Below are 13291 nucleotides of genomic sequence, written 5' to 3'. Positions count from 1 at the left end.
ACGGCTTAGTCCCAGAACGGTAGTTGCACCAAGGTTACTTCTTTTCCTTCTTGGCTATTTCATTTTCACCGTCAGCTGGTGTTTTTCCAGCCACCCAAGGCAAACATGTTTCAGACTAGCTGCTGCCGCCCAAGGTGGGTCATTTTTACCGAAAAGCACCCGAGAGCCGTGGAGAAAGGAGGGGCAGGACTGTCCTGCAGCGCCCAAGCGACCCCGCAGGGCGGAAGACAGCGCTGGTGAGTGAACCGGCGGGCGAGATGAAAGGTTAAGGGCGGCTCGGGCGCCGTCCTCCCCCGCGGTCGCGTCTCTGGGTTCCGAACCCGCGCCTCGCCCGCGCCTCGCCCAGTCGCTCCGCGAGACGCCGCGGGCGCTGAGCCCCGGGGCACGCGCGGAAGCACCTCAAGTAGCAGATCTGGCAGGCGCCACGCCGCGGTGTCAGGATGGCCGAGTGGTCTAAGGCGCCAGACTCAAGCTTCCGCTTCCCGCTCTGGGGCTTCTGGTCTCCGCATGGAGGCGTGGGTTCGAATCCCACTTCTGACACTTCCGTTTTGTTCCTCTCTCCGTGGATTCAAAATTCTCCCCCGTAACCGCCTGCGACTAACTAACCGGCCACAAAGAGAGTACGGGGGTGTTTTCACGGACATTTGGACGCAACCCCTTCCCTCTTCCCAGAAACTGGAACCGCGTGCGCGGGTGGGCGAGTCATCCGCAGGCGGGAGGGGTTTTTTACTGAGGAGAGAATTACTGAACCCGCGAGCGGAAAAGCACCTGTTCCAAAGTTCCGTCCCAAAGTCTGCAGTGCCGCCTGTGAACTCTGAGAGCGAAAACCTTTAAGTCAGCAATCGCGGAGAAGTGGCCTCGCTGTGCAAATACGCTCACTAACAGTAAGAGCTCCCTCTGAGATTTTATCTCAGGGTTATGTGATTTATGTGATTCATTTATTGAAGGTAAAAAAAAAAATGCATTCTATGAAGTTCTGCGTAGGCTAACATCTTGGTCTGAAATTTCAGATCTTAGATGTTTGCAGCTTTGCTATTGAATACGAGTTTGTCCCCCTGTTACTGAATTACTATCCAGCAACTTCTCCGGCAGGGATGTGTCTCGGTGGGATTCCAGCTCAGCTCCACCGCTGGCCTTGCCTAGGAAAGTCATTGTAGTAGTTTTTTTTCTGTGTTCAAAATAGAGAGATATCTGACACACAATATTGTGTAAGCTCAATATCGTGTAACACTTAAGGTGTACAACAGAGTTCTTAGCTGGCCACATAATTACCATTTCTTCTAGTGCTGACAACAATCAGCATCTCGGTTCTTGACAAGTTTAATGTTCATAACACAGTTTTGTTGTTTATAATCACTGTGCTGTCTTTTAGGGTTCCAGGACTCATTTATCTACTAGTTGCAAATATACACCCTAGAGTATCTCTCCCACCCACCCCCACCCCCAGCTCCTGGATTCCACCACTCCACTCTCTGCTGACACAATTTTGTTTTTAATTCCACATATCTCCTATATGTAGTATTTGTCTTTCTCTCTCTGACTCATGTCACTTAGCATAATATACTCAGGGTCTATCCATGTTGATTCAAATGGCAGAATTTCCCTTTTTTCTCCTGGCTGAATACTCTTCTATTATATACGTATAGATATATATCTCTCACATCTTGATCCATTCACGCATTGACAAAGGGGGGCACTTCCATATCTGCGCTATTATGCATAATACTGCACTAAACATGGGAGTGCCTATGTCTCTTCAATGCTGTTTTTATTTCCTTTGAGTAAATACCCAGAAGTGGCATTTCTGTGTCATATGAGAGTTCTATTTTTCTTTCTTTCTTTTTTTGAGGAAACTCCACCCTGTTTCCGGCAGCGGCTGTCCCCGTTTGCACCCCCACCAGCAGTGAGCCAGGGCCCCCTTTTCTCCACATCCTTCCTTCAACAGCCTCTTCCTGAGGCTGGCTGTTCTAACAGGTGTGAGGTGATATCACATTGTGGGTTGGATTCGCATTTCCCTGACAGCTAGTGATGTTGAGAACCTTCTCATTTGCCTGTTGTCCATTCGGACGTCGTCTTTGGGCAAATGTCTATTTAGTTCCTCCGCCCGTTTTTAAATCAGATCGGTTGCTACTTTGTTATTAAGTTGTATGAATTCTTTACAAACTTTGAATATTAACCCCTTAGCCAGTACATGGCTTGCAAAATTTTCCTCCCATTCTGAGTGAGCCCTGGGACCAAAGGGTGATGATGAGTGAGGCAAGAACCAAAACGAGCATTGTCAGGAGTGGGATTCGAACCCACGCCTCCACGCGGAGACCAGAAGCCCCGGGGTGGGAAGCGGAAGCTTGAGTCTGGCGCCTTAGACCACTCGGCCATCCTGACGAACCGTGCAGCCTTGGAGGGTAAGGACCATTAATGACCGAGGCCCTTCCGTGCAGGAAGGGGGGGGCTCTGTTTCCAGAAAGTACGGGGGCGAAGCACCCGCAAACCCGAAGGCACAAGCGGACGAGCGGTGCGGGGAGTTGCGCGCTGGCGGCGGGGTGAAGGCGCGCGTCCCGGGGGCCTGCCTGCAGGACCCGTCTAGGGCGTGGGGTGCGGCTGCAGGTGCTACCAGGGCCGGGGTGCGCCCGCCGTGCCTCGGGGGCTTCCCTGGACGGTCACGGACCCTCCCGCGCCTTCATCTGCACGAGCTTTCCCGCGGGGAGCCGGCCCCAGGGCGCAGCGGTGTTTTCGCGTCTCACCGGCTCCGGCCAGGGCGCGGGGGAGCCTTGAACGTCCCTGCGCGGCCCTCGGGTTCCCTCCCCAGGGTCCCCCGGGGCCACCTCCTGGCTCCCCTCTCCTCTCCCCTTCCATTCCTTCGGCCTGCAGGGCGAGAAGGGATGTGATGCGGGGCGCGCCTCATCATAGGAGGCAGAATGAGAGAAGTAGGAGGGCACGGACGACTGGCTTCACAATCTCTCCTGAGTTGAAAAAGACGTTGTCTTTTAAATCCCTCCTGCCTCGACCAATGTTCCCGTTTCCTGCTGCCCCATAGGAGCGTTCTTGGTCAGTTCCCTCAGTTAATGGCCTGCAGAAACTTTCGTTTCCCACGAGGACCCCCGAAACATGCAGGCCCCGACTGGCAGACAGCTGTGCCAGGATCCTAGTCTGTGCGCACGGCCGTGGGGGGCCGGGGCGGGGGGGCCGGGGGGGGGGGGATAGTTGTCTGGTTTGGGTTGGTGTCGGTCTTCACAGAGAGCACCCCAAATACTGTCTCCAAGGCAACGCAAAGTAGTGGAAAACGTGAAGGTCTTGAATCAGATGTGTGTGCCTGAAGCCCCGTGACTCACAAAAGTGTGGTGTGGGATCGCTCTGCATGACTCGGGCCATCTGTGAACGTGTCCTCCACCCCTACATTTAGGGAACAAGTCCTCCCTCGAGATCCTCCAGGGATTAAGGAGACTTCATGTAGGGCCCCACCCCACCCCAGCAAACCATGTGACAAGTGGCCGCTGCTCAAGACGCCGGTCACCTTCACTTTTCTATTGGCTAACGTGGCACTAGGCTGGTGCAGCAACAACTCCAATCCCCTGCTCCACTGCCCTTTCTGAACTGTGGTGTTCTATCTTCCAAACACTTGGAAAATGTGCTGCGAGTCCTCCTTTCTGCCAATGAACTTGTTTTCAGACTTCGCCTGCCCACCTTGGGCGGTGTGCTCTCTCAAGATGCCCTTGACATCTCAGTCAGGACTTCTTCCTCCTTCTCTCTTGGAAACTCTCCCAATGTATTGGTGTTACCAATCAGATGAAAAGGCAAGGCCTTGGGGTGCCAGGCTGGCTCAGTTGATAGAGCCTGTGACTCTTGATCTTGAGGTTGTGGGTTTGAGCCCGATGTGGGGTGTGGAGGTTACTTGGCAAATAAAGTCCTTTTTTAAAAACCTGAAAACTTGACTTTTAAACATATCTTATGAACACAATGTCAAAGGTTTCCTATGTCTCACTAGTTAATGAGTAAACAGTTAGAAATGTTTCCAAGGAGAATGGGAAGAACAGACCACACACAATCAGAAAGGCTGAAGTCAATTCTAACAGGTGCAAAACTGGTTAATATCCTATAGCACAATAAAGCTCAGTGTTTGGGGTCCTCTCTCCTCCTGGACAGAATTGTATTCCAAGCGTGCAAAATCCTTTGCAGTGATGTAGACAAGAAGCACTTGCAAAATTGTTTGTTTTAATAAGTTAACCTCTACCACCATAGAGTTCTAGAATAGCCTCGTGAATAGAAAGTCAGCCCAAGGTGCCCATTCGTATAAAACTGGATAATTCCCAGAGGGTCTGCTAGACCATGCCCAGCACTTCACTAAGGCAAGGACCCAACAATTTCTGTTGTCCATTTTTATGTCTCTGATGATTTTTTGACACATGTGAAATCTTATACAAGCTGATTAACAGTAAGCTAATTAAGAGAGTGGAGAGGGAGACGTGTTTGATCAGGTCACTGTGTTCTGACTCTTGTCTCAGTTTACCTATGTATAAAATGGGATATATGTATTTAATTTCAGTACTGTGGTCAGGCAGAACACTTTAAAATCTTTTATGCTTTCCTTAGTCTACATGCTTTTCCAGGGGAGCAGAATAGGCCACCCCAGGGTGTGCCACTTTGGCATTTGACTCAACTGCCTGAAAAATGTAGATAGAAGGCCTGGCCCAGGAAGAGAGCAATTAGCAGAAAAGACTGCAAAGTGTGGAACAGGCGTGGTGAGCTGGGGGGAGCTCACAGGGCCTGTTTGTTCTAAGTCCTTCCTGTGTCCCATTGTCTTTGCACCACATGACAGATATTTGTTTTCCAAACGTTTGCTCTGCCCATCTTCCTGTGAGTCGTCTTCCTTCTTGTTGAAGCCCAACCCCTGTCCCATTCCTTAGCTCAGAATGGCATATAAATCAACTTGCCCCCGAGTCTCTTGACTTTGGGTCTCCCATATGTATGAAATTAAGTGTGTTTTCTCCTATTGATCTGTCCTATGTCAATTTAATTAACGGACCAGCCAAAAGAACCTAGAGGATAGAAGGAAAATTTTTCCTTCCCTACACTTTCTAATGGACTCGTGTGTTCCCAAAATTAATAAAAACAAATGTATTCTTCTTCTTTTGTTCTGCATCTTTTTTTTTTTCTATCCGTCCCTATTTGATTATTTAAACTATCAGATGTATGTAGTGTTGATGACGTTTTGGGGTGATGGTGGGGTGGTCCAGAGCCGACAATCAAGAAAAAACTCTTGAAGACACATCCTTGGTGCAAAAAAAGGTGATTTTATTAAAGCATGGGGACAGGACCCATGGGCAGGAAGAGCTGCATGGGGTTGTGACAGGTAACTCATTATATACCCTCAGGCTGGGAGGGGGTCAGGGATAGGTTAAGTCTCTAAGGAATTTTGGAAGCAAGGTTTCTAGGACTTTGAGGGACTGGCTGTTGCTAAGGAAATGCCACTAACTGCCGTTTAATAAAACCTCAGTCATGAGACCCTTCAGATGTATACCAGGGGCCATAAGCTTGGAGTCTGATTGCCAGCATCTATCTAGGGGCAGTTGAGATCAAGGAAGTAGACTTACAGGATCCTAGAGGTTGGGATAATGTTAAGCTAAGGTTCTCTTTTGCCCCCAGCAAAGTGTCATCATCGAGGCAGCTGAACTCCTAGAGGGAGGTCACTCTGCCAGTTTCAAGGAATGTTAGTGGGCTGTAGGCAGTAAGGGAATTTAATTTTTCATCTGCCTTAGTTTCCCACATCACCGTGGCCAGCACTTACACCCCTTTCCTTTGTTCTTGGGTAGCCAGGAGTGTCCTGGGAATATCACCTGTATCCCACCTGGGGGCGGGGGTGTGCCAGCCTGTACTTTGCCCTCAGCTTGCCCCACACTCCCCCATCAGTGTGAAGGGAATTCAAAATCAGCATGTAATATTTGTTTCTCAAGCCCAATACAATGTACAAGTCAACTGAAACAGTCAAAACCTAGCAGACCAGAGATTTGGCCAAGGTCATGAAAGACTCCACGATTTGACTGATTGACGAACTAACTCCATACTGGTAGAGTAAGCAGTCAGTTAGGTTCTAACAGGATGTCTGGAGGCCAGCAGGAAGGAAGTCAGAGGCCGGTCCTGGTCACACTCCGAAACAAAGCCACGAGAAGCCAGATGGCACCAGACAGGCCAGAAACCCTCACCAAATAAGGGAGAAAAGGCCCCCCAAACCCTACCCCCCACCAAAAAAATCCTACATATTCCATCCCCTAGTTAACGACTGTCAGTAAAAGCTAGACACCCAGCCCCTGACGGCGGCTCTCCCCTGAGCTCACTTGCTCTCACATCTCTAGTGTGCTCCCACTTTAATGAACTTCCTACTTGCACCCCTCAACCGTTGTGTCTGGTCTGTCCTTGAATGCTTTCTTGTGACAAGACCGAGAGCCTTCGGGGACGTCCTGGGGATGGGCTCCCCAGTCTACCCGGGACCACTTTCAGCCCAACCATGCCAACTGCAGCCCCAACAGGAAGACAGGGACTTAACCTTGCACAGACTCGACCTTGCAAATGGACACCACTCTACTATTCCAGCCCCGGGAAGACACGTTCTTCCTGTCCACCCCCCCAGCCCAGCCAATGAGAAGCCACCATGCTTCAACTTCCGGTTTGCTCCAACAAACCATTGGTTTGGAACTGCCTTCCCAGCTCACCCCTTTTCTGCTTAAAAAAGCACATTTCTCCTTTGTTCCCTGGACTTGCCTATGGTTTTGCCAGATTGCAATTCTCTTTTATTCCCAAATAAACCCATCTTTCGCTGGTAAAAATAATAGGCAGTTTTTGTTTTTAAGGTTAATAGGCTAATTCAATACTGAGACAATAAATATCTTCATTGATGTAAAAGGTCTTTACAGAATAATTGTTCAACACTTACTTTATGTGTCACTAGAAAATAAGCTCTCTGAAGACAAAAGTTTAGTTTCTTATTCTCACTGCTTAGAACTGTGTCTGACACATAGCAGTGAAAAGATGAGTTTCAATAAAAGTAAAGCCGTAGCTCATACAGATATAAGAACCACCGTACGTTAAAGGCTTTATTTAACTCATAATACAGGAATCCAGCATATTTTATCAGTTTAAAAGAGAATCCAAAGAGTAGGTATATTTATAGCTCAGGAATACTGAAATAAATGTGAAAATGTGACCCTAGCTTTTGGCACAGCAGGGAAGGGAAGTCATCTGAACCTCTGCTGTCCAAGACAGAGTTTGTATGTCTATAGACAAGAATTATTTTCCATTGCTCCCAGGTATTCGCAATTACCGAATTGAGTGAATCAGAATTAGATAACCCAGAGGGGATTCTCTGAGAGAATGCGGTTTTCCGTTGACTCAAGACATTTTCTCCTATTGTACTTATTGAATGTTTGTTGATTAAAACAAGACTGCAGTATCTGCCCCTCCCTCACTTGTGCTGTCTCTGTCTCTCTCAACATAAATAAAAAACTAAAAAACTTAAAAACGATGAAATATAAATAATACCTCCAGTGCCAAAGAAAGTTTGCTTTATGGTAATTGGAGGCAAAATTTCACTGGCTTGTAATTCTACTATTCTTCCTTTCATTATCTTGTCTTTTTGTTGCATAAAATTACGTTAACATACTCACGTCCTATTTCACTTTTAGCTTTTAATATGTAACTTTCTGGAGATTATATTTTTTTCTTTCTTTTAAGAGGCATCGTGCTATCTTCTTATGCTAACAGAAAGAATACCTATTATGAAATATTTTAATCTCAGGATCTGTCGACTAACATTAAACCATCACTGGCTGGTTCTACAATCAAAGCACAGCTGTTCTCGTTCTTGTTTGAACCTTTTAATCTGTTTTCCATGCCTCTTTATTAGTCTTTCATATTTTCCACCTCTTAAACTCTGTCATACTGCTTCCGGAATATTCACTAGATTTAGTCTAGTTTTTCTCTCTTTATTCGTATATTTCTGTTTACCCTTAGAGTGTTGAGCATGATTTTTAAAAGAACACTTCTTAACTTTCATGTAGTCAAAATTGTCAACCTCTGTCTTCACCGTTGAGTTATATTTTGTCTTCACTCTGGAACGAAATTCACTTCAAGGTCAGTTCCGTACACTTCCATGTAGATGGCCACGTTAAAAAAAAAAAAAAAATCTACCGCAGGAAAAATCTTCAGCAGTGGGATTTCAAAATGAAGACTCCGCACTCTCCCCTTGAAAACACCAGGCTCCCTCGTTGAAAATTCAGGTCCTGACTTTCCAAAAGTGAGAGCAAGATAGCAAAGAAGGCCATGGAGAGGCCAGGAAAGAGAACGGGAGCCCTGGGAAACTGGGGGAGATGGACCAGCTACATAATTTACGGGACCCAATGACAAAGGAAAATGGGGACCCCTGGCTCAAAGAGCGGGAGAAATGTGCTGTTAAAATTACTAAAATATACCCCCATGGGGGTGGGCTAGAGGCTCACTCCCACCAAGACTCCCACCCAGCGTCCCCCGGTAATGCCAGCTGCGAGACTACAACCTTTCCCCCCAGATCTCCTAGGGAGCTTACTGCTGGAGGGAGGGGGTCAGGAAGGGGAGTGGGAAGGGCAAATTGGCACAAACCCTTCTCTGGGAGGGAAGAGCCAGGAGAGCCCAGGCTTCAACGAGAGCCCCAGCCTCAACACGCTCCGTGCCCCAGTGAGCATCACGAAACATATTTAAAGGGAAAACTCTTAAGAATTTCAAGACGGCATCTGCAGAGCACAAACCCCAAGACAGAGCCCTTCTAAGTGTGGGTTTGGGGGTGACGGTGCGCTGTGTGACTGCATTGGTTCAGGCCCATAAATCCGGCCCTCTTGGGAATCACATACCATATTCAGAACCTTGAGAGAAATAATGGCTGAGTCCCTCTGGGGGTGAAGTATCAGCTGAGGTTCTAGCGGCTTCCAGCTGGAGCTGAACTGTGATCGTGACTTGGGCCTTCTCAATCAGACCTTTCTAAGTAACTGAATAGAAACTGGAAGACGGTTCTGAAGCTGACGATGAGGCAGTAAGGAGTGGGCGATAGAAACGGTTCCTTAAGAAGCCTGAAGTATCTATCCTCTTTCCGCTGTCTTGGAACCCGTGGAGGCCTGCTAGGAACCGGACTCCTGAAATGACAAACACGTCTGGAAGGCTGTGATCCAAAGCCATTTTTGCTGGCTGTAGGCGAGGTCTCCGGAACCAGAGGGAGCACACAACTCTTCTTAAAATTGAAGGTGTTTATGCTCGAGAGGAAACTGAATTCTATCTAGGCAAGAGATGTGCTTATGTGTACAAAGCAAAGAACAACACAGTGACTCCCTGTGGCAAACCGAATAAAACCAGAGGAATCTGGGGAAAAGTGACTCATGCTCATGGAAACAGTGGCATGGTTCGTGCCAAATTCCGAAGCAACCTTCCTGCTAAAGCCATTGGCCACAAAATCCGTGTGATGCTGTACCCCTCAAGGATTTAAACTAACTGAAAAGTAAATAAATAAAGGTGGAGATTTGTTGTCTTGTATTTTTGTTAAAAAAAAAAAAAAAGAAGGCTGAAGTATTGATAACTTGCCTTTGTAAAAATCCACTTACAAATGTGACCTCTCCCCAGGAGAACCACAAAGTTACCTTGGCTTCCACTCAGAACGAAAGGTGGGGGGAAATGCTACCTCTCCAGTAGCAGGCGCCTTCTACGTTCCAGACTTTTTTTTTTTGCTTTTTAACTTTGGAGCAATTCAAATCATACGAACGAATATAACATTTAACCATGAAGCTGAAAGGAGAGAAGTCTGGTTTTGAATAAGTACGCAGCAGGTGGCCATGGGCTCAGATGTGAGCGAAGATCCCAGCAAAGTAGGATCCCCTTGGGCTCTGTAGCTCCAAGGCCAAGAGCCTGGAGGAAGGACGGAAACACCTGCGCGAACTGAGAGGCGGCTTCATATACTTCTGCGTAGGAGACAGTCTTTCAACGACGCTCTCGGGGCATCCCTGGAAGGTGGGAGAAAGAAGAGACGGTCGATGAGAGGGACAAGAAAGAAGAGCGAAAGGGTGTCAGGTAAGAAATGAGGACATGGAAAAGTTTGGAAACAGCTTGGCAGGAGTCTTGGTCGGGAAGAACCAGGCCTCGCTGGCAGAAACGGGTCCAGACATAACTAGAAAGCGATCCGGGCCTCGCTTTCTGCTCCAAGGTCACAACATACGTACAGACTCTCTCCCGAACACCAACTCAGTGTCGGGACCAGAGATTGGAGATTTCGTGTAGGCAGGACGTCCCGCTGCAGGGGAGGAGGGCACGGAGCCTCCTGTGAGTCCTGCGCTCGCCCCTTCCCTGCAACCCGGGTAATGGAGGTTCTGCAAGTAGCGCTTGTGGCTCCTCCCTCTGCCCCGCCCTCTGCCCCCGACCCTCCCTCCGCTCTCGCCCCCAACCCCGGCATGCCCCGCCCACTTCCCCTCGCTCCGCCCCGCCCCCTCCCTCTGCCTTCGCTCCGCCCCCGCCTCGCGCGCCCCTCCCTCTACCCCGCCCAGCCCCCCTCCCTCCCCTCCCTCCGCTCTCGCCCCGCCCCCGTCCCAGCCTGCCCTTCTCTCTGCCCTAGCCGGGTCCCCACCCCATCCTTGCCCTCCCTCTGCCCCGCCCCTCCCCTCTAGCGAGCCCAGGCTCTGCCCCACGCCCCTGCCCCCTCCTGGGTGGCGGAGGTGCAGGGCGACCTAGTTTCGGGTCCACGAGCGCGCAGGTTATGGCGCGAGAGCTCCGAGCTTTGAACCCCCCGCCAGAACTCCACGCGGGCTCCCGAGAAAGGGCTGCGGACCCTGGGTTTTCTGAGTGTGTACAAAGGCGCGGACGTGGGAGGGATTCCCTGTGGTCGCAGGTCTGAGAAGGAAATGTGCGGTGGACCCCGAGTGGAAGGCGGTGGAAGAGCCGGCGGAGAAGAGTGTAGACACCCGAAAAGACGTACTAATTAGTGAGAGTCTAGGCCGCTGTCGCCGCAGGTAGCAGAGTGGCGCAGCGGAAGCGTGCTGGGCCCATAACCCAGAGGTCGATGGATCGAAACCATCCTCTGCTAGCGTGTTTTTATTCAATCCGCACACTGCCCTCTCCAGCTCCAAGATCCGCACGAACACCAAGGCCGCTCGTGACAGTGACACTACTACCTTACCTTTCTTGATCTCTTTTGGATCTTGTTGGAAATTGGCCGTTATCAAAAGCATGTCTTTATTAACATTTTTGACGCTCACCCCATACTGGGAAGGGACGCGTCATCCCGTTTATGGTCCCCGCGTCTTGGCCCCTGCCGAGGTGCGACCACGTGTCGTGCACGCACGAAGACCTGCGGTGACGCCGCGCACGCGCTCGCATCTGCCTGGTCCGTCCCTCCCGTACACAGGACGGAGCTCAGGACCGAACGTGGAGGTAAAAACAGCAGGGCGAGGACGCAAGCGGACTCCCGAGCGTCGCTGGGGAGGGGGCGGTGCACTGCCCGGGGTTCACGTCCCTGCCGCGTCGGACGAGTGGGCGCAAGAATGACAGCACTGACAAAGGGAGGTCGGACAGGTGTGGGGGAGACCTGGAGGGGTGGAGGGAAGGAACGTGACGGAAGGCGAGGAACGACTTGGACACTGCGGCGCGTCCCGGACAGAAGCCCGTCTTAGAAGAGGCGGTCGCGTGTTTGCCCGCTGCTCCACCCTCACAGCCCGGGGACCCCGACGCCGAAGGAAAACACTGCTGGAAGCAACGGGAATTAAACCTCTGCCCTGTGCCACAACCTTCGTTCTTTACCCAACGTTTGGCTCTCCTAAGTTTCCTCCCATTTTCGGAAGTCGCTGGTGGAACCCGCGCTTCCTCCTCGCGGTGAGCCGTGGGGACACCTGCGCGTCCACGCCCAGGCCGGCTCCGGGGGCTCTGCCTGCAATCCTCTCCTGCAGGAATATTCCTTCCCACCAGACGGATCCCCCCTGTTCCCAAGCGACTTTGCTCCCACGCCCCCTGCAGTAAATACACCCAATACTTGCGTCGCGAAGAAATGCAGCGCTCAATGCCGTCGAGCTCAGCGGCAGCGCTGAGGCCCGGACTGTGTGAGCGGCGCAGCTGGGGGACGCCAGTGATCTCTGGAGTCACGGGCATCACTCGCACTTCTTGGAGCCCTTAGTCATTATATGCAGTGAATTAGGGATCTTTCCGCGAAGCCTGGGTAGCTCAGTCGGTAGAGCATCAGACTTTTAATCTGAGGGTCCAGGGTTCAAGTCCCTGTTCAGGCGGCCTGTCGCTGTTTTATTTCAGTTAGGCCTACAACATCTCTGGAGCGGGGTCTCCACAACAGCCGAAACAGACCAAGGCATATCCTTGCAAGAGTTTGCGTTTTTGGTCTTTCATTAATCACATTTGTCTGTTTTCACGTTCCTTTGACACGACTCATTAATCTCGGAGCGAAGCCTGTCAGGAAGGGAAGAGAGTCTTTGCGGTCTGTCTCCGAGGTGACACAGTTTGGGCCAACTCTTCCTACACGGACAGTTTGTGGCACCTTAAAAGCGCCTGGCTGAAAAGCCATACGCGAACACATTTTGAAATGGTCTTAGCTGCTTTTTTGTCTTTACATTAAAAAGTTTCGGTTCTTATCCAGGGATTTGCATTATGGTTAAAGGCCCTGATCATGGGCTTTTAAGTGCATGGTGTGTGTGCGTTAAACCACGGCCCTGGGAACCCAAGGTACTGAGAATTTACTGGTTTTCTAATTTTTTTATGTTTTTAGCCTGACGACAGGTAGTATAAATACTGCACTTAAGTTCATTGTGTTGGGTCTCTACTTTTTTCGTTGTTATATTATTCATTTGAAATAATCAGGTTCATGCCATGTTGCATCTCTACCCTACCCTTGTTTATTTTATTATTTTTGTAGGCACAGGGACGATATCGTTCTAAAAGTCAAAACCATGCGGAGATACTCGGAGAAATGTCACTCGCCTCAGCGGTTCTTTGGTTTTCCTTCCCTCTCTCTGCTCATTCCCACCTTCTCTCTGTGGGCAATCAGTCCCCACTCGGCCTATCCTTCCTGTACCTTTTCCTGAACAAACAAGCAGATACACAATTTTAAAATTTCCTCTTCTTTCCTAAAGAAACTATACCACAGATGTTGATTGGCACTTCATCTTTTCACTTACCAAAAGACCCTAGAGATCACTCTATGTCAGTTCATCGAGATCTTCCCTGGTCTTACATTGTTACAGCCGCAGACATACCCCGTTGTGTGAAAGTAATGCTTTATTTAACCACGTTC

The 13291-nt window shown here is 49.8% G+C and overlaps 4 non-coding genes and 1 pseudogene across 4 annotated transcripts; 4 read left to right on the top strand and 1 right to left on the bottom strand.

The window, feature by feature from the left end:
- Positions 1-434: 434 nt before the first annotated feature.
- On the top strand, positions 435-540 carry TRNAL-CAA (transfer RNA leucine (anticodon CAA)). Its single transcript has 2 exons — positions 435-472; positions 495-540. It is a non-coding gene; the product is annotated as a tRNA-Leu (tRNA).
- Positions 541-2276: 1736 nt separating this feature from the next.
- TRNAL-CAA (transfer RNA leucine (anticodon CAA)) lies at positions 2277-2382 on the bottom strand. The gene is made up of 2 exons: positions 2345-2382; positions 2277-2322 (listed from the first exon to the last, which is right to left on the bottom strand). It is a non-coding gene; the product is annotated as a tRNA-Leu (tRNA).
- Positions 2383-9157: 6775 nt separating this feature from the next.
- Positions 9158-9528, top strand: LOC124528500 (60S ribosomal protein L35a-like; annotated as a pseudogene).
- Positions 9529-11011: 1483 nt separating this feature from the next.
- Positions 11012-11083, top strand: TRNAM-CAU (transfer RNA methionine (anticodon CAU)). The gene has a single exon. It is a non-coding gene; the product is annotated as a tRNA-Met (tRNA).
- Positions 11084-12202: 1119 nt separating this feature from the next.
- Positions 12203-12275, top strand: TRNAK-UUU (transfer RNA lysine (anticodon UUU)). The gene has a single exon. It is a non-coding gene; the product is annotated as a tRNA-Lys (tRNA).
- The last annotated feature ends 1016 nt before the right edge of the window (positions 12276-13291 follow it).

The sequence above is a fragment of the Lynx rufus genome, unplaced genomic scaffold (genome assembly GCF_022079265.1).
Source record: "Lynx rufus isolate CCGP_SWC_20201006 ecotype Redwood Valley unplaced genomic scaffold, mLynRuf1.p SCAF_6, whole genome shotgun sequence".
Classification (NCBI taxonomy): Eukaryota; Metazoa; Chordata; class Mammalia; order Carnivora; family Felidae; genus Lynx; species Lynx rufus.
This window is presented reverse-complemented; position numbering and strand designations above follow the sequence as displayed.